General features: G+C 38.8%; 1 long non-coding RNA gene across 1 annotated transcript; it reads left to right on the top strand.

The window, feature by feature from the left end:
* The first annotated feature begins 14,734 nt into the window (after positions 1-14,734).
* Positions 14,735-26,612, top strand: LOC120881953. Its single transcript, XR_005725365.1, has 3 exons — positions 14,735-14,745; positions 15,180-15,183; positions 26,529-26,612. It is a non-coding gene; the product is annotated as an uncharacterized LOC120881953 (long non-coding RNA).
* Positions 26,613-26,689: the final 77 nt, after the last annotated feature.

Genomic DNA, 26,689 nt, shown 5'->3' with positions numbered 1-26,689 from the left:
AACACAAGCTGGAATCAAGATTACCAGGAGAAATATCAATCACCTCAGATATGCAGATGACACCACCCTTATGGCAGAAAGTGAAGAGGAGCTAAAAAGCCTCTTGATGAAAGTGAAAGAGGAGAGTGAAGAAGTGGGCTTAAAGCTCAACATTCAGAAAACGAAGATCATGGCATCCAGTCCCATCACTTCATGGGAAATAGATGGGGAACCAGTGGAAACAGTGTCAGACTTTATTTTTTTTGGCTCCAAATCACTGCCGATGTTGACTTCAGCCATGAAATTAAAAGACACTTACTCCTTGGAAGAAAGGTTATGACCAACCTAGATAGTATATTCAAAAGCAGAGACATTACTTTGCCAACAAAGGTCCGTCTAGTCAAGGCTATGGTTTTTCCAGTAGTCATGTATGGATATGATAGTTGGACTGTGAAGAAAGCTGAGCACTGAAGAATTGATGCTTTTGAACTGTGGTGTTGGAGAAGACTCTTGAGAGTCCCTTGGACTGCAAGGAGATCCAACCAGTACATTCTGAAGGAGATCAGCCCTGGGATTTCTTTGGAAGGAATGATGCTAAAGCTGAAGCTCCAGCACTTTGGCCACCTCATGCAAAGAGTTGACTCATTGGAAAAGAGTCTGATGCTGGGAGGGGTTGGGGGCATGAGGAGAAGGGGACGACAGAGGATGAGATGGCTGGATGGCATCACTGACTCGATGGATGTGAGTCTGAGTGAACTCCGGGAGTTGGTGATGGACAGGGAGGCCTGGCGTGCTGCATTTCATGGGGTTGCAAAGAGTCAGACACGACTGAGCGACTGAACTGAACTGAACTGAACATCCTTGTATTGTGTATTTGTATCTCTCTCTTCCATACACAACATGTCATTGGGACCTATGTATTGAATTAGTGTGTGAATAAATTAATGAACAAATGGTATTTTGCAACTGTCTTTTCTAGAATAATCTATGTTAAGAAAAAATATTTTGGTCATAGATATAAAGAGAGAAGACATACTAAAGACAGAATGAAAGGACGAGTACAAATATTAATTCCCTAATATTGCTTTTTATGAAATGCAATATCACTTATCTTTAAGCCTATTGGCTATAGTTTTAATTCATAAGCAAAAAAAATTAGAGAAAGAAAGACATGGCTAATTTCTTGAAGGGCAAAAAAATATTCACAATATGGCCCACTGCATACCATACGGTAGCCAATAAATACTTAAGGATCTATTGTTGTTGTTTAGTCGCTAAGTTGGGTCCAATTCTTTGTGATCCCATGGACTGTAGCCATCAGGCTACTCTGTCCATGGGATTTCCCAAGCAAGAATACTGAAGTGGTTTGCCATTTCCTTCTCCAGGGGATACTCCTGGCCCAAGGATCAAACCTGAGTCTCCTGCATTGGCAGGTGGATTCTTTTCCACAGAATCACCAGGGAAGGCCACATAAAAGTCTACTGTGTACCTAACACTCTGCACTCGGGAAAATAAAATATAGAAATAGTAACTTTCCTTAAAGAGCTTATAATGTAGTTGGCTTGGTAGTCAACAGACATGGATTTGGCCAAATCACTTTTCTTCCTTGGATCTCAGTTTCTTCATCAATAACACAAAAGGGGGTGCACTAGGAACTCCATAAATAGCCCTACTAGCTGAAATACATTGTGGCTTTAACTTTCTATGCAGAGAAGAGGATGTGGGGTCCTTATTTAGTTTTGAAATGGGTATCCCAAGCAGTTTTAAACACAACAATAATCATACTCATTTTCTACTTCCAAACGAGGCAGAATCAGATACAAGTTGGAAACACAAGACAAAAATGAGTGTGTCAACAATCAAGCAGAGAGAGAAAGTCTCTATTTCCCTAGACAGTCATATAAGTGAGTGTCAAAACTTTCCATGGAGATGATACCCTGTTTGAGACCTGAAAACTTTTCATTATTCTCTCCTATCCTGAACATAATTTCACAGAAGAATCAGGCAAAACTTATGCCCTCTGTGAGCTACTTACTGAGCCATTTGATGATGTCTTAGTCACCCACTCCATCTGCAAGACAATTGGTTTCCCAGAAGCTGTCTCCTTCCTTCTTTACTATCTCACATATTGCCTGGGACAATTTTTTTACTGCTTGTATTCTAAAGCAGGAAGTGAAGCTAAGACATGCAAATTAAAATAACTAGTAAACAAGCCTGATGTAATATGTTGTACTAATTCATTCAAAAAATATTTATTGAGCACCTGCTGTAAGAATAGGGAGGACAAGAAAGTCACAGTCTCTGCTCTCATGAAGCTTACTTCAGGTGACTAGGGTTCAGGATGGGGAACAAGTGCATACCCATGGCGGATTCATGTTGATGTATGGCAAAATCAATATAATATTGTAAAGTAATTAACCTCCAATTAAAATAAATAAATTTATATTTTTAAAAAATTAAATTAAAAAGAGCAAAGCAACATATGAGGAAAATATTTATAAATAAAAGTAAATATTTGTAAATAATATTTATAAATAATAATAGTAAGTTCTACAAATTAAATATAGTACCAGGAGAATAATGTGGGAGTTACATTAAAAAGTGTGATCAGAGAGAGATTGAGGGAGGTGACTGTTGTACTGAGACCCAAAGTATAAGAGTCAAGAGTATAAGACTCAAAAGTATAAGAGTCAGGCATGGGTAAATGGAAGGTTGATTATTCCAGGCAGAGAGAAGATTATGTGCAGAGGCTCTTTAGTAAGAAATATCTTGATGGTTTAAGAGAAGACTGCAGTAGCTAGAGCATAGTGGATCTCAAGGAGAGTGGTGGGACATGAAGCTAGTAAGATAGACAGAGACCAAATTACATAAAAGCTATTTGGATTTTATTCCAAGTGATATAGAAAGCCATTGGAGGATTTTAAGAAGGAAATGACATGAACTGGCTTACATTTTTAAAAGATAATTGTGGATGCTGTGTGGTAGATGGACAGTTGATAATGTGCATGTGTATTTCTATATACATGTAAGTAGATAAGTGTGGAAGCAGGATACAGTTTAGGAAACTGTTGAAATAGTGCAGGAGAGAAATGATGGTGTCTTGGACCAGAGTGCTGGTAGAGGAGGTAGAAAAAAAGTTAGTGGATTCAGGATGTTTTAGAGGTAAAATCCAGAAAACTTAATGAGAAATTAGATATAGGATTTAAGGGAAGGTAAAGAAGTCAAGGATCACTCCTAGGTTTTTGGTTTGAGAAATTTTAGCACTGAATCCTCCCTGAGGCAGCCAATCTAACCAAGATAAAAAGCAAGAAGTTACTGTAGGCTTCAATAAGAGGCCACAATCTGTTGGTCTTTTTGTTTGTTTGTTTGTTTTTTTACTCTCCCAGTTTCTTTTGAGCTGATTGGTGACTTCTTACTCCTAGGTCACTCCATTGGTACATATTTTTGATCTCTAACTTGAGTTTCTCTCAGTCTCACCTGATTACAGATACTAGTATGGGTCACCTGATATAATAAAAACCCAAGTTTCATCAGCTCTTTCTACACCTGCATAATGCAAGACTGCAGGTCTGTGAACATTTCTCCCAAGTACTTCTGAGAGTCCTTGGTAGTGTCTCACATGTGTTCACCACCGGTGCCCACACAACTTAGGTATCTAGTTCCATAATAGGGTCATCTTATTCTTACTGGCTCTGAAATATGAAAAAAACTGCAATGTGGAAATAAACACTTAATATATGCAAACTTCAATCACTGTTACTTTTAATATTCATAAAAACTTGCATTACATTTGAAAATAATTTGTGGGTTATATTTTCTCACTTTATAAGAATTATCAAGTATACATCATGTTTACTGAGAAATCTTGCTCTTTAGTCGCTAAGTCATGTCTGACTCTTTTGTGACCCCATGGACTGCAGCCTGCCAGGCTCCTCTGTCTATGGGATTTTCCCAGGCAAGAATACTGGAGTGGGTTGCCACTTCTTTCTCCAGGGGAACTTCCTGACCCAGGGATTGAACCTAGATCTGCATTTCCTGCATTGGCAGGCGGATTCTTTACCATTGAGCCACAAGGGAAGTCCTCATGCATCATGTTTACTTAGAAATCTTAGCCAATTGTAAGTTAAAGGAGTTCATTGTAGCCAAATAACTTTAAAAGTAACATTTAAAATATCATTCATAATTTTTTGAAGCAATAAAATTCTCTTTCATGTGTACTGTGGGTATATTTTATTATATTTGATGTAATGGTGGTTGGGAACTCCACAGCCTAGGGCCTATGATGATTTGTAAGCGCCCTTACCCACAAGTAAAGCCCACTGCTCTTAAAGCTATTTGCAAGCAACACCTCCCCACTGCCACTACTGCCAGGACTCAGTATAAGTAAATGAGTTATTTGCAGGTACCACAAGACACTTTCTTTCTCCCAAAGCATTTCTGGATTCCTTAGCACTCTCAGAGCAGCAAAATTACACTTTGTTCTACAAAGGGAGAATATCTCCCCTCACTCTCATGCAGAATTCAGCTGTAAAACAACTCTGCCTTGTGCCTCAGTGCCTCTCAGACTCTCATGATTAATCTGCTCTTTTGCCTGTAACTGCCTATGGGGCTATACATAGTACATGGGGCTAACTGTTTTTTTCTCAAATGCTAGGTGCTGGCATAAAGCTGTTTCCTTATTCTTCTCTAAACAGCAAAAATAAAAAATCTCCTGAAGGCCTGGCCCACCAGTGAAAACCAGCCCTATGTGAATAAAGTTTAGACTCAAGATGACTACCACTATGAATATTTCAAAGGAAAACACTTCAACTCACACCAGTCTTTTTATCCTATGCTCAAAGCTACTGGATTTCTGAAGAGATATTAGAAATTTTAAGATGTGGTGTAAGCCACTCTTACTCTATGAAGATAAGGTCACTTTGCATTGAGATCAGTTTCATAGAGGTAGTGGGCCTCAAGCTGAGAAAATTAATGTAAAATGTTTGTACAGTCTACTATGTGGTCTACAAATAAATTTCACATGCATTGTCTCATCTGATCATCACAATATATGAAGTAAGTAATAACCTTAGTCCCTTTTAACATATGAAGAAATAGAAACTCAAAGAGATGAATGATAATAGAAGGCTTCTCAGATGAAATGTTTTTTAATTGATGAAAATTTTATTTTTAATCTTTGAAAAGTTTGAAAAACAAAGAAATGCTGCTCTCCCTGGCTCTCTACCTGTGTCCCCAAAAGTACTATCTCCTTGCATTTGCAAAGCATGTCTTCCTTTTTCCAGTGGGTAAATTAGTTGCAATTTTTGCCTATCCTACTTCTGGTGCTCAAATGAGTTGTGTAATCAACATTTGGAGCCATTCAGGAGAAAGGGAATTCTGACCTCATCAAGACATGAGATCAAATCCCCACAAATACATCAATAAATCATTTAGAATAACCAAGGGTACAAAATGTCAATGATCAAGACCAAAACAAAGACCTTTTACCAAGTCCAAACAAGCTTTGGAAATCACACACAAAATAACCTAGCATAGCAATGCAGTTGACTTCTCTGCCCAGAACTTAATATTTTGAAAGATTTCTTCAGGAACTAAGGACTGCAAGCTTTTATATAAAGCTATGGCAAACCTAGACAGAGTACTAAAAAGCAGAGACATCGCTTTGCCAACAAAGGTCCTATAGTCAAAACTATGGTTTTTCCAGTAGTCATGTAGAGATGTGAGAGATGGACCATAAAGAAGGCTGAGCACCAAAGAATTGATACTTTCAAACTGTGGTGTTGGAGAAGACTCTTGAGAGTCCCTTGGACTGCAAGGAGATCAAACCAGTCAATCCTAAAGGAAATAAGACCTAAATGTTCATTGGAAGGACTGATGCTGAAGCTGAAGCTCCAATACTTTGGCCACTTGATATGAAGAACTGACTCATTGGAAAAAAAAAAAAAAAACTGATGCTGGGAAAGACAGAAGGCAGAAGGAGAAGGGGACGACAGAGGATGAGATGGTTGGATGGCATCACCGACTCTATGGACATGAGTTTGAGCAAGCTCCAGGAGTTGGTGATGGACAGGGATGTCTGGTGTGCTGCAGTCCATGTGGTCACAAAGAGTTGGAACTGACTGACATCATTGAGCCACTGAATGAAGCATAGAACCACCTTCTCCAAACTTCTTGATAAGTAAACAAAAATGTCCTATGATTTTTATAATTAATAAAGTTTTTGTTACTTGCAGATGAATATATTGCTAATACCACAATTCATATTTATTGAGCATCTACTATCTGCCAGGAAGAACATGGTGCTTAACATATTTCATCATATTTAATTTAATCCTCACAGCAATACCACAGCCTAGATATTATCATCATTACTTACCATAAAGCTTAAGAGATGTTCAGGGTCTTGTTCAAGTCCACCAAATTATCAAGCTATATAACCGAGTCAAATGTATATATGTCCAACTCTAAAACTCTTTCCATTAAAAATATATTTATAACTGTAATACATGATGGAAATTGAAAAGCACTTTAAGAACTTAAACATAAATTGAGTTTGATAATTAAGGCAAATAATAGATTATTTACAGATAAAGGGGGAGGTCTTATGAAGAAGGTAGCATTTAAACTGGGCAATAAAAACGAATAGGATTTGTTTATTTAAAGGGAGAGAGGAAAGCAGAGATACTTAGCAAGTAATTGCTACCTTTTGTTGTTTTTTTAGTCACAGGCTCTTTTGAGAACCTAAGGACCCTCTCCTCCAGAAAAAAAAAGAATGTCACATATTCCCAGATTCACAGAGTTTTGTGTATAATTTTTATATGTTCATAGTCCACTTGAAACTCTTCCATTAATGTACAGATTCTTTTGATTGACAGATTCTAAACAAAAGAAGCAATATGAAGCAAATCACTAAGATGAGAAAGTATAGGGCATATAGATGAAACAGTAAATAGAGTTTGGCTGAAGTATAGGTTGCTTAAATGAAAGCTGCTGCTTAAATAAAACTGGTAGAAATAGATCAAGATGGCAGAGGAGTAGGAAGCAGAGTTCACCTCGCTCCAAGAAACATTGAAAACATATCTACAAGTGGAATGGTTCACACAGAACTGCTACTGAGTAACAACAGGACCTCAGAGGTCCAAAAAGACAAGAAAACCTTCACATAACCAGATAGAATAAAGGAAAAAAGAAAAAGAAGGTATCGGGACAGGGCCTGAGCCCTGGAGAAGGAGCTGTGAAGAAGGAAAGATTCCCACATCTTTGGGAAGGCTTGTTATCAGTAGAGAAATTAGACTGGATGGAAGGGGGAGTTTTGGAGTGTCAGAGTAGAGAGCAGGATCCAGTTTGCGTAAGGCAAATGGAGAGTAACCTGCACAGAAGATTGGCACCACCACATCTGTGCTGCCCAACCTGAGACACTCCCCTGTTAGTGAGAGTGGGGGTTGGGTGCTGAAGCTCAGGCTCCAAAGTTCAGTGCCAGGAAGAGGACAAGGATTAGGTGCAGAAACTGCCTGGGGAGGTTGAGCCGTGGCAACTGAAAGTGTACTAGAAAGAAGCTTGGGCACACCAGAGAAGCAAGGCACCATTACTGGGAGGCGCACTAAAAGAGGGGTGGGACCAACATAATAACTACTTTCCCTATCTGTGCTCTTAAGCAACAGGACACTACCTATGGGAATTCCAGGGGCAGAAACAAGTCACTGTCTCCATCTTGGATTCCATAGGCAGGCACTGGCCACCTCTTCAAGACCTATGGGCAGAGGCCAGGCCCTGCCCCTGCTGACCTAGAAGGGCACAGACAGTTCCTCACACGAAGAATTCCACCAGTCACTCACAGGACCCACCCCTGCTGATGTGGAAGAATACAGACAGATCCAGCCACTAAGAATTGCACCAGCAGCCCACAGGACCTGCCCACACTGTTCTGGGAGGGTGTGAATAGCTTCTGCATATAGGAACTCCACCTGTGGGTGCCAGGATGAGCCCTGCCGTCCTAAAAAGGGTGCAAATTGCTTCAGCGACTAGAAAATCCACCAGTGGGTTCTAAAACCCATCCTTCTGTCCCAGAATGATGCAGATAACTCCACTAGGAAATTTCCCACTTGGCATGTGGCAGACTTATCCCCCTGCCCCAGGAAGGACTAGAAAATACACCCAGAGGAGGGGCTGAAACCGTGGCTGAGCCCCAGAGGCTGTGAGACTAAGAAACCTAAGCTGAAATCACTCTTCACAGCTGCACAACTGCAGAATGACACCTCTGCTAGTGGCTTCCTAAATCCAGCACCTGTGAAACATCCAAAAGGACAAGTGCTCTTACAGCTAGGACAGGTCTGACTTCAGCAGCTGTGGGCTCTGTGGGCACTTACATGCAGGGATTGGGCCAGATCAGAGTCCAAACTGCCTCCATAGATCCTGCCTTGGGTCCAGATGCATGACTACTGCAGTACTGGGATTTGCTTTCAGTGGATCTGCACCAGTAGCCAGATGAAATCTATGTGTGACAGTCAACAGGGCCAATTTCCAGCATATCCACAGTTACGGCAGGACCAAGAGAAGTGCCAACAAGAGTATACTTTGTGAGTCCACACAAAGGGTGAAAAGGGACACAACAGAGCACATTCACAGGTGAACAGCTCCAAAGGAGAAGAGAGGTTTCTCTCCCAATGGGAGTGCTTCAATCCCTTCTACCTCACAATGAAAATAGGAATCACAGCTAAGAAACAGATCTGGGTAGAAAACCCAGAGATAAGTTCATGCACTTGTGGTCAACTAATCTGTTACAAAAGAGGTAAGACTATACAATGTTGGAAATACAGTCTCGTCAACAAATGGTGCTGGGAAAACTGAACAGTTATGTGTAAAAAAAATGAAATTAGATCATTTTTCAATATTATACACAAAATAAACTCCAAATAGATTAAAGAACTAAATGTGACACTGAACAGTATAAAACTCCTAGAGGAAAACATAGGCAGAATACACTCTGATACAAATGGCAGCAATATCTTTTTACACTCACTTGTAAATAAAAAAAATAAACAAATGGGACCTACTTAAATTCAAAAGCTTTTGCACAGCAAAGGAAATAACAAATAAACAAAATGAAGAAACAATCCACAGATTGGGAGAAAATATTTGCAAATTAATTGACCAACAAGAGATTAGTCTCCAAATTTTACAAACAGCTCGTGATGCTTAACAGCATCAAAACAACCCAAAGCCAGGCAAAGACAACACACAAAAAGAAAATGACAGGCCAGTATCACTGATGAACATAGATGCAAAAATCCTCAACAAAATTCTAGCAAACAGAATTCAACAACACATTAAAAAGCTCATACACCATGATCAAATTGGGTTTAATCCAGGGATGCAAGGATTCTTCAGTATAAGCAAATCAATTAATGTGATATACCATATTAACAAATTGAAAACTAAAACCCATATGACAATCTCAATAGATGCAGAAAAAGCCTTTGACAAAATTCAGCATCCATTTATGATAAAAGCTCTTTTAAAAATGGGCAAAGAAGGAGCCTACCTCAACATAGTAAAGGTCACATATGGTAAACCCACAGCAATCATTATTTTCAATGGTGAAAAACTGCAAGCATTCCCTCTAAGATCAGGAATAAGACAAGGGTTCCCACTCTCATCCCTATTATTCAACATAGTTCTGGAAGTCTTAGCTATGCCAATCAGAGAAGAAAAAGAAATAAAAGAAATCCAGATCAGAAAAGAAGTAAAATTGTCACTGTTTGCAGATGACATGATACTATACATAGAAAACCCTAAAGATACTATCAGAAATTTAATAGAGCTAATCAGTGAATTTAGCAAAGTCATAGAATGCAAAATCAATACATAGAAATCACTTGCATTCCTATATACTGACAATGAAAAATCAGAGAGAGAAATTAAGGAATCAATCCCATTCAACATTGCAACAAAAGAATAAAATACCTAGGAATAAACCTACATAAGGAGACAAAATAACTGTATCCAGAAAATTACAAGACGCTAATGAAAGAAATTAAAGATGACATAAACAGATGGAGAGATATTTCATGTTCCTAGGTTGGAAGAATCAATATTGTGAAAATGACTATACTACCAAATGCAATCTACAGATTCAATGTGACCCCTATCAAATTACCAATGGCATTTGGCACAGAACTAGAACAAAAAATTTCACAACTCATATGGAAACAAAAAAGACCCTGAATAACCAAAGCAATCTTGAGGAAGAAGAATGGATCTGGAGGAATCAAGCTTTCTGACTTCAGACTATACTAAAAAGCTACAATCATCAAGACAGTATGGTACAGGCACAAAAACAGAAATGTGAACAAATGGAACAAGATAGAAAGTCCAGACATAAACCCACATAGCTATGGGCACCTTATTTTTGACAAAGGAGGCAAGAATATACAATTGGGCAAAGAGAGCCTCTTCAATAAGTGGTTCTGGGAAAACTGGACACCTACATATAAAAGAGTGAAATTAGAACACTTCCTAACACCATTCACAAAGATAAAATGGATTAAAGACCTAAATGTAAGACCAGAATCTATAAAACTCTTAGAGGAAAACATAGGCAGAACACCCAATGACATAAATCAAAGCAAGATCCTCTATAACTCACCTCCCAGAGTAATGGAAATAAAAGCAAAAATAAACAAGTGGGGTCTAATTAAATTTAAAAGTTTTTGCACAGCAAAGGAAACTATATTCAAGGTGAAATGACAACCCTTAGAATGGGAGAAAATAATAGCAAATGAAACAGCTGACACAGGGTTAATTTCCAAAATATACGAGCAGCTCATACAAGTCAATATCAGAAAAACAAACAACCCAATCAAAAAGTGGGGAAAGGACCTAAACAGACATTTCTCCAAAGAAGACATACAGATGTCTAAAAAACACATTAAAAATGCTCAACATCACTCATTATTAGAGAAATGCAAATCAAAATTACAATGAGATATCACCTCACAGCAGTCAGAATGACCATCCTCAAAAAGTTTACAAATAATAAATGCTGGAGAGGGTGTGGAGAAAAGGAAATCCTCTTGCACTATTGGTGGGAATGTAAATTGATACAGCCACTATGGAAGACACTGTAGAGATTCCTTTAAAAACTAGGAATAAAACTACCATATGATCCAGCAATCCCACTACTAGGCATATACCCTGAGGAAACCAAAATTGGAAAAGACACATGTACCCCAATGTTCACAGCAGCACTATTTACAATAGCTAGAACATGGAAGCAACCTAGATGTCCACTGACAGATGAATGGATAAAGAAGCTGTGGTACATATATACAATGGAATATTACTCAGCCTAAAAAGGAATGTATTTGAGTCATTTCCAATTATGTGGATGAACCTAGAGCCTATTATACAGAATGGAGCAAGTCAGAAAGAGAAAGATAAGTAGCGTATATTAACACATATATATGGAATCTAGAAGGATGGTACTGGTGACCCCATGGACTATAGCCCACCAGGCTTCTCTGTCCATGGAATTCTCCAGGCAAGAATACTGGAGTGGGTTGCCATTCCCTTCTCCAGGGGATCTTCCTGACCAAGAGTCAAACCTGGATCTCCTTGTCTGAGCCCCCAGGCAAGCCCCCATATATGGAATCTAGAAAGATGGTACTGATGAAATTTTCTTCAGGACAGCAATAGAGACACAGACATAGAAAAAGACTTATGGACACAGGATAAGGGGAAGGAGAGGATGAGATATATGGAGAGAATAACATGGAAACTTAAATTACCATATGTACAATAGAGAACCAACATTAATTTGCTGTATGACTCAGGGAACTCAAATAGGGGATCTATAACAACATAGAGGGGAGAGATAAGGAGGGAGATGTAAGGGAAGTTCAAGAAGGAAGGGACATATGTATATCTATGGCTGGTTCATGTTGATGTTTGGCAGAAACCAGCAAAATTCTGTAAAGCAATTATCCTTCAACTAATAAATAAATTAATTTTAAAAAACAAATAACCCAGTTGTCAAATGGTCAGAAGACCTAAATAGACATTTCTCCAAAGAAGACACATAGATGGCCAAGAAGCACATGAAAAGACGTTCAACATCACTAATTATTAGAGAAATGCATATCAAAACTACAATGAGATACCACCTCACACCTGCCAAAATGGCTATCATCAAAATATACACAAACAATAAATGCTGGAGAGGGGGTGAAGAGAAGAGAACTCTCCTACACTATTGGAGGGAATGTAAATTGGTACAGTCTCTAAGGAGAACAGTATGGAGGTTCCTTAAAAAACTAAAAATAAACCTACCGTATGACCTTGTAATCCCACTCCTAGGCATATATCTGGAGAGAAACATGATCCGACAGGATACATGCACCTCAATGTTCATTGCAGCAGTGTTTACAATAGCCAAGACATGGAAGCAACCTAAATGCCCATCAACAGAGGAATGGATAAAGAAGATGTCGTACATGTACACAATAGAATATTACTCAGCCATTAAAAAATGAAATAATGCCATTTATAGCAACATGGATGGAACTAGAGATTGTCATACTGACTGAAGTAAATCAGACTGAGAAGGAGAAATATCATATGCTATCCTTTATATTTGAAATCTAAAAAGTAATGATACAAATGAACTTACATTACAAAACAGAGACTCACAGATTTGAGACCAAACTTATGCTTACCAAGGGGAAGGATGGGGGGTAAGGGATAGTTAGGGAGTTTGGGATGAACACAGTGCAATATTTAAAATAAATAGCCAACAAAGACCTACTGTATAGCAAATGGAACTCTGTTCAATGTTATGTGGCAGCCTGGAAGAGAAGGGAGTTTGAGACAGAATGGATACATGTATATATATATATATCGCTGAGTTCCTTTGCTGTTCACCTGAAACCATCACAAAATTGTTAATAGGCTATACTCCAATACAAAATTAAAAGATTTTTTTTTTAAAAAAAAAGAAACATTTCTGGGGCCTCTACTCTAACAACTAGGGAGGAGGCCCAGCCCCCAATGGGACAGTGACAACCACAGAGCAAAGAGGAGGCCTTGCTGAATAGGGCAGGAGTTGATCACCACAATATTAACCAAATTTCCTCTCAAGGGGATAAAGATACAAGCCTCTGGACCAATCTCACCTACCATGGGGCAGACGCCAGAAGCAGGAGGAGCTATGATCATGTGGCCTGTGGAAAGGAGACCACAAATAGAGTAAGTTAGACAAAATGGGATGACAAAGAAATATGTAGCAGATGAAGGAGCAAGATGAAAAGTAATCTATCTGAAAAGTAATCTATTTGAAAAAGAATTCAGAGTAATAATAGAAAAGATGATCCAAGATATAAGAAAAAGAATGCAGGCACAGATCAAAAGATACAAAAAGATTTAGCAAAGATCTAGAAGAGCTAAAAAACAAACAAAAAAAAGAGCTGAAAAAGACAGTAACTGAAATGAAAAATACATTAGAAGGAATCAATAGCACATCACCTGAGCCAAAGAATGAGCAAGTGACCAGGAAGACAATGGCAGAAATCTCTGCCACAGAACAACAACAACAAAAAAAAAGAGTGACAAGAAATGAAGACAGTTTCAGAGATCTCAGGGACAACATGCAAGTGATACAGGTCCCAGAAGAAGAAAAATAAGAGAAAGGACTTGAAAAATATATTAAGAGATTATAGGCAAAAACATCCCTAACATGGGAAATAAAATACTTACCTAATTCCAGGAAGTGCAGAAAGAAATTACAGGATAAACCCAAAAGGAACACACTGAGACACATATTAATCAAACTAACAAAAATTAAAAAACAAAGAAAAAACACTAAAATCATCAAAGAAAAAGCAACAAATAACATACAAGGGAACATCCATAAAGTTATCAGCTGATATTTCAGCAGAAGCTATGAAGGCCAGAAGGGACTGGCAGGATATATTAAAAGTGATAAAGGGGAAAAATCTACAATCAAGACTGCTCTACCCAGCAAGGCTCTCATTCAGATTCAATGGAGAAATCAAAACCTTTACAGACAAGCAAATGCTAAAGGAATTCAGCACCACCAAACCAGCTTTACAATAAATATTAAAGCAACAATTTGAGGCAAGAAAATCAAGAGAAGGAAAAAAAAAAGGAAAGGAAGAAGTAAAAACTACAAAAACAAACACAAAACAATGAGAAAACAGCAATAGGAATATGCATACCATTAATTACCTAAAATGTAAATGATATAAATGCTCCAACCAAAACACATAGGCTGACTGAATGGATACAAAAACAAGACCTGTATATATGCTGTTTACAAAAGATCCACCTCAAACATAGAGATACATACAGACTGAAAGTAAGGCAATGGGAGAAGATATTCCATGCAAATGGAAATTAAAAGAAATCTGGAATCAGTTCAGTTCAGTTGCTCAGTCGTGTCTGACTCTGTGACCCCATTGACGGCAGCACGCCAGGCCTCCCTATCCATCACCAACTCCTGGAGCTTGCTCAAATTCATGTCCATCAAGTCAGTGATGCCATCCAACCATCTCATCCTCTGTCATCTCCTTCTCCACCTGCCGTCAATCTTCCCCTAACATCAGGGTCTTTTCCAATGAGTCAGTTCTTCGCATCAGGCGGCCGAGTATTGGAGTTTCAGCTTCAGCAATGGTCCTTCCAATGAACATCCAGGATTAATTTCCTTTGGGATTCACTGGTTTGATCCTCTTGCAGTCCAAGTTACTTTCAAGAGTCTTCCCCAACACCACAGTTCACAAGCTTCAATTCTTCAGCACTCAGCTTTCCTTATAGTCCAACTTTCACATACACGCATGACTACTGGAAAAACCATAGCTTTGACTAGACAGACCTTTGTTGGCAAAGTAATGTCTCTGCTTTTTAATATGCTGTCTAGGTTTGTCATAGCTTTCTTCCAAGGAGCAAGCGTCTTTTAATTTCATGGCTGCAGACACCATATGCAGTGATTTTGGAGCCCCAAAAATAAAGTCTGTCACTGTTTCCATTGTTTCCCCATCTATTTACCATGAATTACGATGGGACCAGATGCCATGATCTTCAGTTTTTGAATGTTGAATTTTAAGCCAGCTTTTTCACGCTCCTCTTTCACTTTCTCTTTAGTCCTTCTTTGCTTTCTGCCATAAGGTGGTGTCATCTGCAGGTCTGAGGTTAGTGATATTTCTCCCAGCAATCTTGATTCCAACTTGTGCTTCATCCAGCCCAGCATTTCACATGATGTACTCTGCATATAATTTAAATAAGCAGGGTGACAATATATACTCATATCAGATAAGATAGACGTCAAAATAAAGACTATTGTAAACAGAGCTGTGATGAACATTGGGGTACACGTGTCTCTTTCAGCAGATGAATGGATAACAAAGCTGTGGTACATATACACAATGGAGTATTACTCAGCCATTCAAAAGAATACATTTGAATCAGTTCTAATGAGGTGGATGAAACTGGAGCCTATTATACAGAGTGAAGTAAGCCAGAAAGAAAAACACCAATACAGTATACTAACGCATATACATGGAATTCAGAAAGATTGTAATGATAACCCTGTATGCAAGACAGCAAAAGAGACACAGATGTATAGAACAGAGTCCCTGGACTCTGTGGGAGAGGGCGAGGGTGGGTTGATTTGGGAGAATGGCATTGAAACATGTATATTATCATATGCCAAACTAATCACCAGTCCAGGTTCGATGCATGATACAGGATGCTCGGGGCTGGTGCACTGGGATGACCCAGAGGGATGGTATGGGGAGGGAAGTGGGAGGGGGGTTCAGGATGGGGAACACATGTACACCTGTGGTGGACTCATGTCATTGTATGGCAAAACCAATACAATATCTTAAAGTAATTAGCCTCCAAATAAATAAATTTATATTTTAAAAAAGATTATTATAAGAGATAGTGAAGGACACTGCATAATGATGAGATCAATCCAAGAAGAAAATATAACAATTGTAAATATATATGCATCCAACATAGGAGAATCTCAATACATAAGGCAAATACTAACAGCCACAAAAGGGGAATTTGACAGTAACACAATAATACTGGTGGACTTTAACACCCCATTTACACCACTGGGCAGATCATTCAGAGAGAAAATTAATAAGAAAACACAAGCCTTAAATGACACATTAGAACAAATATACTCAATTGATATTTTTAGGACATTCCATCCAGAAGCAACAAAATACATTTCCTTCCCAAATGCACATGGAACATTCTCCAGGATAGAACACATCATGGGTCACAAATCAAGTCTCAGTAAAGTTAAGAAAATTGAAATCATATCAAGCATCTTTTTTGACCAAAACACTATTGGATTAAACATCAGTTACAGGAATTTAAAAAAACTCTGAAAATCACAAACACATGTAAGCTAAAGAACATGTTGCTAACTAATGGATGGATCACTGAAGAAATCAAAGAGGAAATTAAACAATAGCTGCAGACAAGTGACAGTGAAAACATAATGATCCAAAACCTATGGGGTGCAGCAAGAAGGAAGTTTATAGCAATAAAATCTTACCTCACAAAACAAATTTATTTGGGAATGAACAACCTAAAAGAACTAGAGAAAGAGGAACAAACAAAACTCAAATTAACATAAGGAAAGAAATCATAAAAATTTGAGCAGAAATAAAAGAAATGGAGATGAAGAAAATAATAGCCAAGATATATGAAACTCAAAACTTGTTCTTTGAGAAGATAAACAAAACTGATAAACTTTTAGCCAGACCCAGCAAGTAAAAAACTGGAGAGAACTCAAATCAATAAAACTAGAAATAAAAAAGGAGAAGTTGCAACTGACAACACAGAAATACAAAAGATAATGCATGTGTGCTCAGTTGCTTCAGTCACGTCCGACGCTTTGCAACCCTATGGACTGTAGCCCACCAGTCTCCTCTGTCCATGGGATTCTCCAGACAAGAATTCCGGAGTGTATTGCCATTTCCTCCTCCAGAGGATCTTCCCGACCCAGGGATCAAACCAGTGTCTCCTGCATTTCAGTCACATTCTTTACCACTGAGCAACCAGGGAAGCCCACAAAGGACCATAAGAGACTACTATAAGCAACCATAGGGCAATAAAAATGGACAACACAGAAGAAATGGCCAAATTCTTAGAAAAGTGAAACCTTCCAACACTGAACCAGGAAGAAATAGAAAATATGAACAAACCAATCACAAATAATGAAAGTGTGATTTAAAATCTCCCAACAAAGAAAATTCTAGGACCAGATAGTTTCACAGGTGAGTTCTATCAAACAATAGGCAAAGAACTAACACCTATCCCTCTCAAATTCTTCCAAAATATTGTGGAGGAAGAAACACAACCAAGTTCATTCTACAAAGCCACCATCACCCTGATACCAAAATGAAACAAAGACATCACACACACACACACACACACAAATAATAATAAAATTACAAGCCAATATTTCTGACAAACATAAATGCAAAATTTGTAAACAAAATACAGCAAACCAAATCCAACAATACATTAAAAGGATCTTCCCCCAGGAGTAAGTAAGATTTATCCCAAGAATGCAAAGTTTCTTTAATATATGCAAATCAATCAATGTGATATACCACACTAACAGATTGAAGAATTAAAACCATATGATCATCTCAATAGATGCAGAAAAAGCTTTTGACAAGATTCAACACCCATTTATAATAAAACCTGTCCAGAAAGTCAGCATAAAGGGAACTTATACCAACATAGTAAAGATCATATATGACAAACCCAGAAAAAAAAAATATTATTCTTAGTAGTTAAAAGCTGAAAGTATTTCCTCTAAGATCAGGAGCAAGACAAGGATGTCCACTCTAGTCATTATTATTCAACATAATTTTGGAAGTGTTAGCCATGGCAATCAGAATAAAAAGAAATAAAAGGAACCTGAATTGGAAAAAAAGAAGTAAAATTGTCACTGTTTGCAGATGACATGTTACTATACATAGAAAATCCTAAAGCTTTTATCAGAATTCTACAAGAGCTCATCAATTAATTTGATAAAGTTGCAGAATGCAAAATTAATGCACAGAAATCTCTTGTATTGCTAGACACTAACAATGAAAGATCAGAAAGAAAGTGAGGAAACAATCCCATTTACCATTGCATCAAAAAGAATAAAATACTTAGGAATAAATCTACCTAAGGAGGCAAAAGACCTGTACTCAGAAAACCATAAGACATTGATTAAAGAAATCAAAGATGACACAAACTGATGGAGAGATATGCCATGTTCTTAAATTAGAAGAATCAATATTATGAAACTGACTATACTACCCAAAACAATCTACAGATTCAATGTAATCCCTATCAAATTACCAATGAGGTTTTCACAGAATTAGAAGAAAGCATTTTACAATTCAAATAGAAACACTAAAGACCCCAAGTACTCAAAGCAATCTTGAGAAAGAAAAATAGAGCTGGAGCAATCAGGTTCCCTGACTTCAGACTGCACTACAAAGTGACTAAGTCAAAATATTATGGTACTGGCCCAGAAACAGAAATATAAATCAATGAAACAAGATAGAGAACCAGAGATAAACTAACACACTTATGGTCTTCTAATCTATGATGAAGAATGCAGGAATATGCAATGGAGGAAAAAACAGCTTCTTCAATAAGTGGTGCTGGGAAATCTGGACATCTATATGTAAAAGAATGAAATTAGAACACTTCATAACATGATCACAGAAATAAACTCATAATGGATTAAAGATCTAAAGGTAAAACTGGATGTTATTAAACACTTAGAGGAAAACATAGGCAGAACACACTGACATAAATTGCAGCAATATCTTTTTTGATCCACCATCTAGAGTAATGAAAATAAAGACAAAGCTAAACAAATGGGACCTAATTAATCTTAAAAGCTTTTGCACAGCAAAGAAAATAATTTAAAAAATGAAAAGACAATCCTTGGAATGGGAGAAAATATTTGCAAGTGAAGCAACTGGCAAGGTTAATCTCCAAAATAAACAAACAGCTCACGCAGCTGAATATAAAAATAAAACAAATAGATCTAAATAAGCATTTCTCCAAAGAAGATGCAGGTGGCCAAAAAGCACGTGAAAAGATGCTCAACATCACTAATTACTAGAGAAATGCATATCAAAACTACAATGAGCTACCACCTCACACCACTCAGAATGGCCATCATAAAAAAAATCTACAAACATAGATAATGAAGAGAGTGTAGAGAAAAGAGAACCTTACACTGTTGGTGGGAATGTAAATTGGTACATTCACTATGAAGAACAGTATGGAGATTCCTTTAAAAACTAGGAATAAAATTACCATCAGTTCAGTTCAGTTCAGTTCAGTCACTTAGTCGTGTCTGACTCTTTGCGACCCCATGAATCGCAGCACGCCAGGCCTCCCTGTCCACCATCTCCTGGAGTTCATTCAAACTCACGTCCATCGAGTCAGTGATGCCATCCAGCCATCTCATCCTCTGTTGTCCCCTTCTCCTCCTGCCCCAATCCCTCCCAGCATCAGAGTCTTTTCCAGTGAGTCAACACTTTGTATGAGATGGCCAAAGTACTGGACTTTCAGCTTTAGCATCATTCTTTCCAATGAACACCTAGGACTGATCTCCTTTAGAATGGAATGGTTGGATCTCCTTGCAGCCCAAGGGACTCTCAAGAGTCTTCTCCAACACCACAGTTCAAAAGCACCATCAGTTCTTCGGCACTCAGCCTTCTTCACAGTCCAACTCTCACATCCATACATGACTACCGGAAAAACCATAGCCTTGACTAGATGGACGTTAGTCGGCAAAGTAATGTCTCTGCTTTTGAATATGCTATCTAGGCTGGCCATAGCTTTTCTTCCAAGGAGTAAGTGTCTTTTAATTTCATGGCTGCAATCACCACTGCAGTGATATTGGAGCCCCAAAACATAAAAGTCTGACACTGTTTCCACTGTTTCCCCGTCTATTTCCCATGAAGTGATGGGACCGGGTGCCATGATCTTTATTTTCTGAATGTTGAGCTTTAAGCCAACTTCTTCACTCTCCTCTTTCACTTTCATCAAGAGGCTTTTTAGCTCCTCTTCACTTTCTGCCATAAGGGTGGTGTCATCTGCATATCTGAGGTGATTGATATTTCTCCCGGCAATCTTGATTCCAGCTTGTGTTTCTTCCAGTCCAGCATTTCTCATGATGTACTCTGCATAGAAGTTAAATAAGCAGGGTCAAAATACACATCCTTGACATACTCCTTTTCCTATTTGGAACCAGTCTGTTGTTCTATGTCCAGTTCTAACTGCTGCTTCCTGACCTGCATATAGGTTTCTCAAGAGGCAGGTCAGGTGGTCTGGTATTCCCATCTTTTTCAGAATCTTCCACAGTTTATTGTGATCCACACAGTCAAAGGCTTTGGCATAGTCAATAAAGCAGAAATAGATGTTTTTCTGGAACTCTCTTGCTTTTTCGATGATCCAGTGGATGTTAGCAATATGACCCAGCAATTCCACTACTAGGCATATAATCTGAGAAAACCACAATTCAAAAAGACACATGTACCCCAATGTTCATTCCAGCACTGTTTACAATATCCAGGATATGGAAGCAACCTAGATGTCTATCAACAGATGAATGGATAAAGAAATTGTGGTACATATACACAATGGAATATTACTCAACTGTAAAAAGAAACAAATGTAAATCAATTAAACCGATGTGCATGAACCTAGAGCCTGTTATACAGAGTAAAGTAAGTAAGAAAGAGAAAAGCAAGTATCATATATTAATGCATAGACATGCAATCTAGAAAAATGGTACTGATGAACCTATTTGCAGAGAAGGAATAGAGATGCAAAGGTAGATAATGGACTTGTGGACACAGTGAGGGAAGGAGAGGATGGGACAAGTTGAGGGAGTGACATTGATGTGTGTACACTACCATGTGTGCAGTGGAAAGCTGGTGGGAAGTTGCTGTATGGCACAGGGAACACAACCTGGTGCTCTGTGACAACATAGAAGGGTGGGATGGTGGGGAAGTGGAAAGGAGAATCAAGAGGAAGGGTGTATATATAGTTATGACTGATTCACCTTGTTGTATGGCAGAAACCAACACAATATTGTAAAGCAACTCTCCTCCGATTTAAAAAAGATATATACACCCCAATGCTTACGGTAGCACTCTTTACAGTAGCCAGAACATGGAAGCAACCTTAATGTCCATCAACAGAGGAATGGATAAAGAAAATGTGGTATATATATGCAATGGAATATTACTTAGTCATAATAACAAAATAAAGCCATTTGCAGTAACATGAACAGACCTAGAGATTGTCATTATAAGTGAAGTAAGTCAGACACAGAAAGATAAATATCATATGACATTGCTTATATATGGAGTTTTTAAAAGAAGCAAATGAACTTATTTATAAAAACAGAAGTAGAATCATGGATGTAGTAAACAAATATGTTTACCAGGGACACAGGAGGGAAGACTAAATTGGGAGATTAGAATTGACATATACACACTACTATGTATAAAATAGATAACTAATAAGAACCTGCCATATAGCACAGGGAAGTCTACTCAATATTCTGCAATGGCCTATATGGCAAAAGACTCTTTTTAAAAAAGAGCAGATATATGTATACGAGTAACTGATCCACCTTGCCATACACCTGAAATTAACACAACGTTGTAAGTGATAGAAATAAGAAATTATAGTCAATGTTTGAGGGTCTTGAATGCTGTAAGTAAAAATGCATCAGAAGAGGTGACATTAGTGAAAATGTCAGAGAAGGGGGTTCCAAGGTCCCAACGCTTCACAGAAACAAAAAATTACAAATACTTAGTATCAACTTGGTCAGAACTCTGGAAAATATTTAGAGGCTTGAAGCAAATAAATGAATGCTGAATCAAGGGAAAGTTGACTGGAATAAGGTATGAGAGCTCTGAGGCAATTTAACTTAAATTTGCTTCACATTACTTTCCAGCACAGTGGCTGTGTTGAAGACACCATCTGCATTCAGTTGTAGACACCTGGTTTCTAGCAGGACATAGTAGACTTTGTTCATAAAGAATTGTGTTTGTCAATTTTGACCTCTTTATGAATAGCACTGTTGTATGTTGAAGGTCAGATAATAGTTTTATGCCTTGCCAATATTAAGTAGCTATATAATTTGTAAAAAAAAAAAATACAGAATCACTACACTGTATACCTGAAACTAACATAATATTATAAATCAACTATACTTCAATTGTTAAAAAGGATCAACCAAATGAAAAAAACAACCTATGGAATGGGAAGAAATATTTGTAAACCACATATATGATAGAGGTTAATGTTCAAATCTTATTTTAAAACCCATGAAAAATAGTAAAAATATATATATATACACATATTCTAGGATTTGCCCACTGTGAAATCTGGCCAAAAGACCTGTATAGATATTTTCCCAAAGATATGCAAATGTCTAAAAGTAGATGAAAAGATACTCATTGTCATTAATCATAAAAGAAATGTAAGTCAAAACCACAATCCAATACTACCTAACACCTGTCAGAATGATGATTTTTTTACTTAAAATAAAGAAAACAATTATTGAGGAGAATGTGAAGAAAACACTTGTGCATTACTGGTAGAACTGATACAGCCAATATGGAAAATAGTGTGGAGGTTCTTTTAAAAAAATTAAAAATGGAATTATCATATGATCCAGAAACTCCACTTCTGTTAATACAGTAAAAGGAAATGAAAACACTTTTTCTAAAAGACATCTGGGAAACCCCAAACTGCCAAGATAGCTCAACTCAAGAGAACCTACCAGAATGAAGCAAGAACAGCCTTGAATCAAATAATACCATACCAGGAATGACACTGAAAACTTGGAGAGGAAATTCGGAGCCAGAATACTGAATGTCCCTGTGGTTTGTGCAATTACATTGAATGCCCTACCCCTGCCACTCCTATCAGTGCCTGGATAGGTATTTGATGTTGGAAAGATGTCATAGGACTGGAGAAAATGTGCTGGAGAGGCTGTGAGGAGATACCCTACGTCCAAGGGCAGAGAAGCTCCAACAAGATGGTAGGCGCTGGAGCAGTGGCTGTGAGGTGCTGAAGAGACTTTGAGGAGATACCCAAAGTTTAAGGGCAAAGGAGGAGCCCTAGCAAGATGGTAGAGGGGCAAAATCACATTTAGAATCAAACCCCATAACCACCAGAGATGCTCAGAGGACTCAAACAAACCTGTGTGCACCAGGACCCAGAGACCCCACAGAGAATGAGACAGAACTGTGTTTAGCTGTCTCCTGCAGAGGTTTAGGTGAGCAGTGGACTGCCTCAGGGGCAGGGGCTCTGGGTGCAGCAGACCTGGATACAGCATAAGCCCTCTAGAAGGAGGTCTCCATTAACCCCACCATAGAGCCACCAGACAGAGAAGGCAATGGCACCCCACTCCAGTACTCTTGCCTGGAAAATCCCATGGATGGAGGAGCCTGGTGGGCTACAGTCCATGGTGTCGCGAAGAGTCGGACATGACTGAGACTTCACTTTCACTTTTCACTTCCATGCACTGGAGAAGGAAATGGCAACCCACTCCAGTGTTCTTGCCTGGAGAATCCCAGGGATGGGGGGAGCCTGGTGGGCTGCCATCTATGGGGTCGCACAGAGTTGGACACGACTGAAGCAACTTAGCAGCAGCAGCAGAGCCACCAGAACTTACACAGCACAGGGACCCTTGTGTGCACCAGGACCCAGGAGAAAGGAGCAGTGACCCCACAAAAGAGTGACCCAGACTTGCCCAAGAATGTCCAGGAGTCTCCAGCAGAGGTGTGGGTCAGTGGTGGCATGCTGCAGGGTTGGGGGCACACAGCAGAGCATACATGAGACCTTTAGAAGGAGGTTGCAAATATCTTTATCACCTCCACTATAGTTTGAAGTGAAGTTGCTCAGTCGTGTCCAACTCTTTGCAACCCCATGGACTGCAGTCTATCAGGCTCCTCAGTCCATGGAATTTTCCAGGCATGAGTACTGGAGTGGGTTGCCATTTCCTTCTCCAGGGGATCTTCCTGACCCAGGGATTGAACACGGGTCTCCTGCATTGCAGGCAGAGGCTTTACTATCTGAGCCACCAGGGAAGGATCCACAAGTTTGGTCCCAGGTAAATAACAGGGAGGGAGCACAGCCCCACCCATCAAAAGAAAATTGGATTGAAGATTTACTGAGCACAGACTTGTCCATCAGAACCAGACCCAGTTTTCCCCTCAAGTCAGTCTCTCCCATCAGGAAGCTTCCATAAGCCTCTTATCCTTCTCCATCAGAGGGCAGACAGACTGAAAATCACAATCACAGAAAACTTATCCTTCTCCATCAGAGGGCAGACAGACCGAAAACCACAATCACAGAAAACTAGCCAATCTGATCACATGGACCATAGCCTTGTCTAAATCAATGAAATTATGAGCCATGCCGTGTAGCACAACCCAAGACAGACGGGACATGGTAGAGAGTTCTGACAAAATGTGGTCCACTGGAGAAGGGAATGGCAAACCACTTCAGTATTCTTGCACTGAGAAGCCCATGAACAGTATGAAAAGGCAAAAAGATATGACACTGAAAGATGAACTCACCAGGTCAGTAGGTGCTCAATGTATTACTGGAGATGAATGGAGAAATAACTCCAGAAAGAATGAAGAGATGGAGCCAAAGCAAAAACAACACCCAGTTATGGATGCGCCTGGTGATGGAAACAAGATCCAATGCTGTAAAGAGCAATATTGCATAGGAACCTGGAATGTGAAGTGGTCAAACAGCAAATGGAAAGAGTGAACTTCTACATTCTAGGAATCAGCAAACTAAAGTGGACTGGAATGGGTGAATTTAACTCAGATGACCATTATATCTACCACTGTGGGCAAGAATCCTTTAGAAGAAATGGAGTGGCCACCATAATTAACAAAAGAGTCCAAAATGCAGTACTTGGATGCAATGTCATAAACGACAGAATAAGCTCTGTTCCTTTCCAAGGCAAACCATTCAATATTACAGTAATCCAAGTCTATGCCCTGACCAATAATGCTGAAGAAGCTGAAGTTAAATGGCTCTATGAAGACCTACAAGACCTTCTAGAACTAACACCCCCCAAAAGATGTCCCTTTCATTATAGGCTACTGGAATGCAAATGTAGGAAGTCAAGAGATACCTGGAGTAACAGACAAATTTGGCCTTGGAGTACGTAATGAAGCAGGGCAAAGCTTAATAGAGTTTTGCCAAGAGAACGCACTGGTCATATCAAACACCTTCTTCCAAAAACACAAGAGAAGCCTCTGCACATGGACATCACCAGACGGTCAATATCAAAATCAGATTGATTATATTCTTTGCAGCCAAAGATGGAGAAGCTCAGTACAGTCAGCAAAATAAGACCAGGAACTGACTGTGGCTCAGATAATGAACTCTTATTGCCAAATTCAGACTTAAATTGAAGAAAGTAGGGAAAACCACTAGACCATTCAGGTATGACCTAAATCAAATCCCTTATGATTATACAGTGGAAGTGACAGATTCCAGGGATCTGATACACGGAGTACCTGAAGAATTATGGATGGAGGTCTGTGATATTGTACAGGAGGCAGGTATCAAGACTATCCCCAAGAAAAATAAATGCAAAAAGGCAAAATGGTTGTCTGAGGAGCCCTAACAAATAGCTGTGAAAAGAAGAGAAGCAAAAGGCAAAGGAGAAAAGCAAAGATATACCCATTTGAATGCAGAATTTTAAAGAATAGCAAGGAGAGATAAGAGAGCCTTCCTTAGTGATCAATGCAAAGAAATAGAGAAAAACAATAGAATAGGAAAGACTAGAGATCTCTTGAAGAAAATTAGAGATACCAAGGGAACATTTCATGCAAAGATGGGCACAATAAAGGACAGAAATGGTATGGACCTAAAAGAAGCAGGAGACATTAAGAAGAGATGGCAAGAATACACAGAAGAACTATACAAAAAAGATCATGACCCAGATAATCACAATGGTATGATCACTCACCAAGAGCCAGACATCCTGGAATGCAAAGAAGTGGGCCTTAGGAAGCATCATTACAAACAAAGTCCAGCTACAATATATCCCCCAGGTCAGGGCCTCAGACAGCCATAGCTTAGTCCAAGCATCCCCTAAAATTAAAAAATACCAAATGCATGACATCAGTTATGTGTGAGCATGGGCTGATTAGCCATTAGTCCATTGAGATGTCTTATTTAAGGGGAAAGAATGGGCGATTCTAGGTGAGATGGCCCTGAAGAAAGAACCAGATGTCTGATAAAGTTCATTAAACAGTGACCCCCACAGTTCATGGGCCCAGAGTGAGAAGAGGGATCCCTGCCAAGCGGGTTGCTGGTTTCACATGACGTGGTGACCAAGCTCGTGATCTAGGGGGCAGGATGCGCATGTTGACAAGGACGGATTTGACTTAATGTGCTATGTATGATCAATGACTATATGTACCATGTGCTATTAATAATAGAATGTACTGGCTTATACACATGGGGCATATAATATAATGTACTATATACATAGTTATGTGCTATTACATTAATATTATGTACATGCTCATGTGCAAAGTGGCATTTCATTCGCTAACATGCATGAAAATATGTATGTACTATTAATGGTAGCAGGACTATA

The sequence above is a fragment of the Oryx dammah genome, unplaced genomic scaffold (genome assembly GCF_014754425.2).
Source record: "Oryx dammah isolate SB20612 unplaced genomic scaffold, SCBI_Odam_1.1 HiC_scaffold_23, whole genome shotgun sequence".
In the NCBI taxonomy this organism is placed as follows: domain Eukaryota; kingdom Metazoa; phylum Chordata; class Mammalia; order Artiodactyla; family Bovidae; genus Oryx; species Oryx dammah.
The sequence above is the reverse complement of the archived record's forward strand: the minus strand, read 5'-3'. Positions and strand labels throughout refer to the sequence as shown.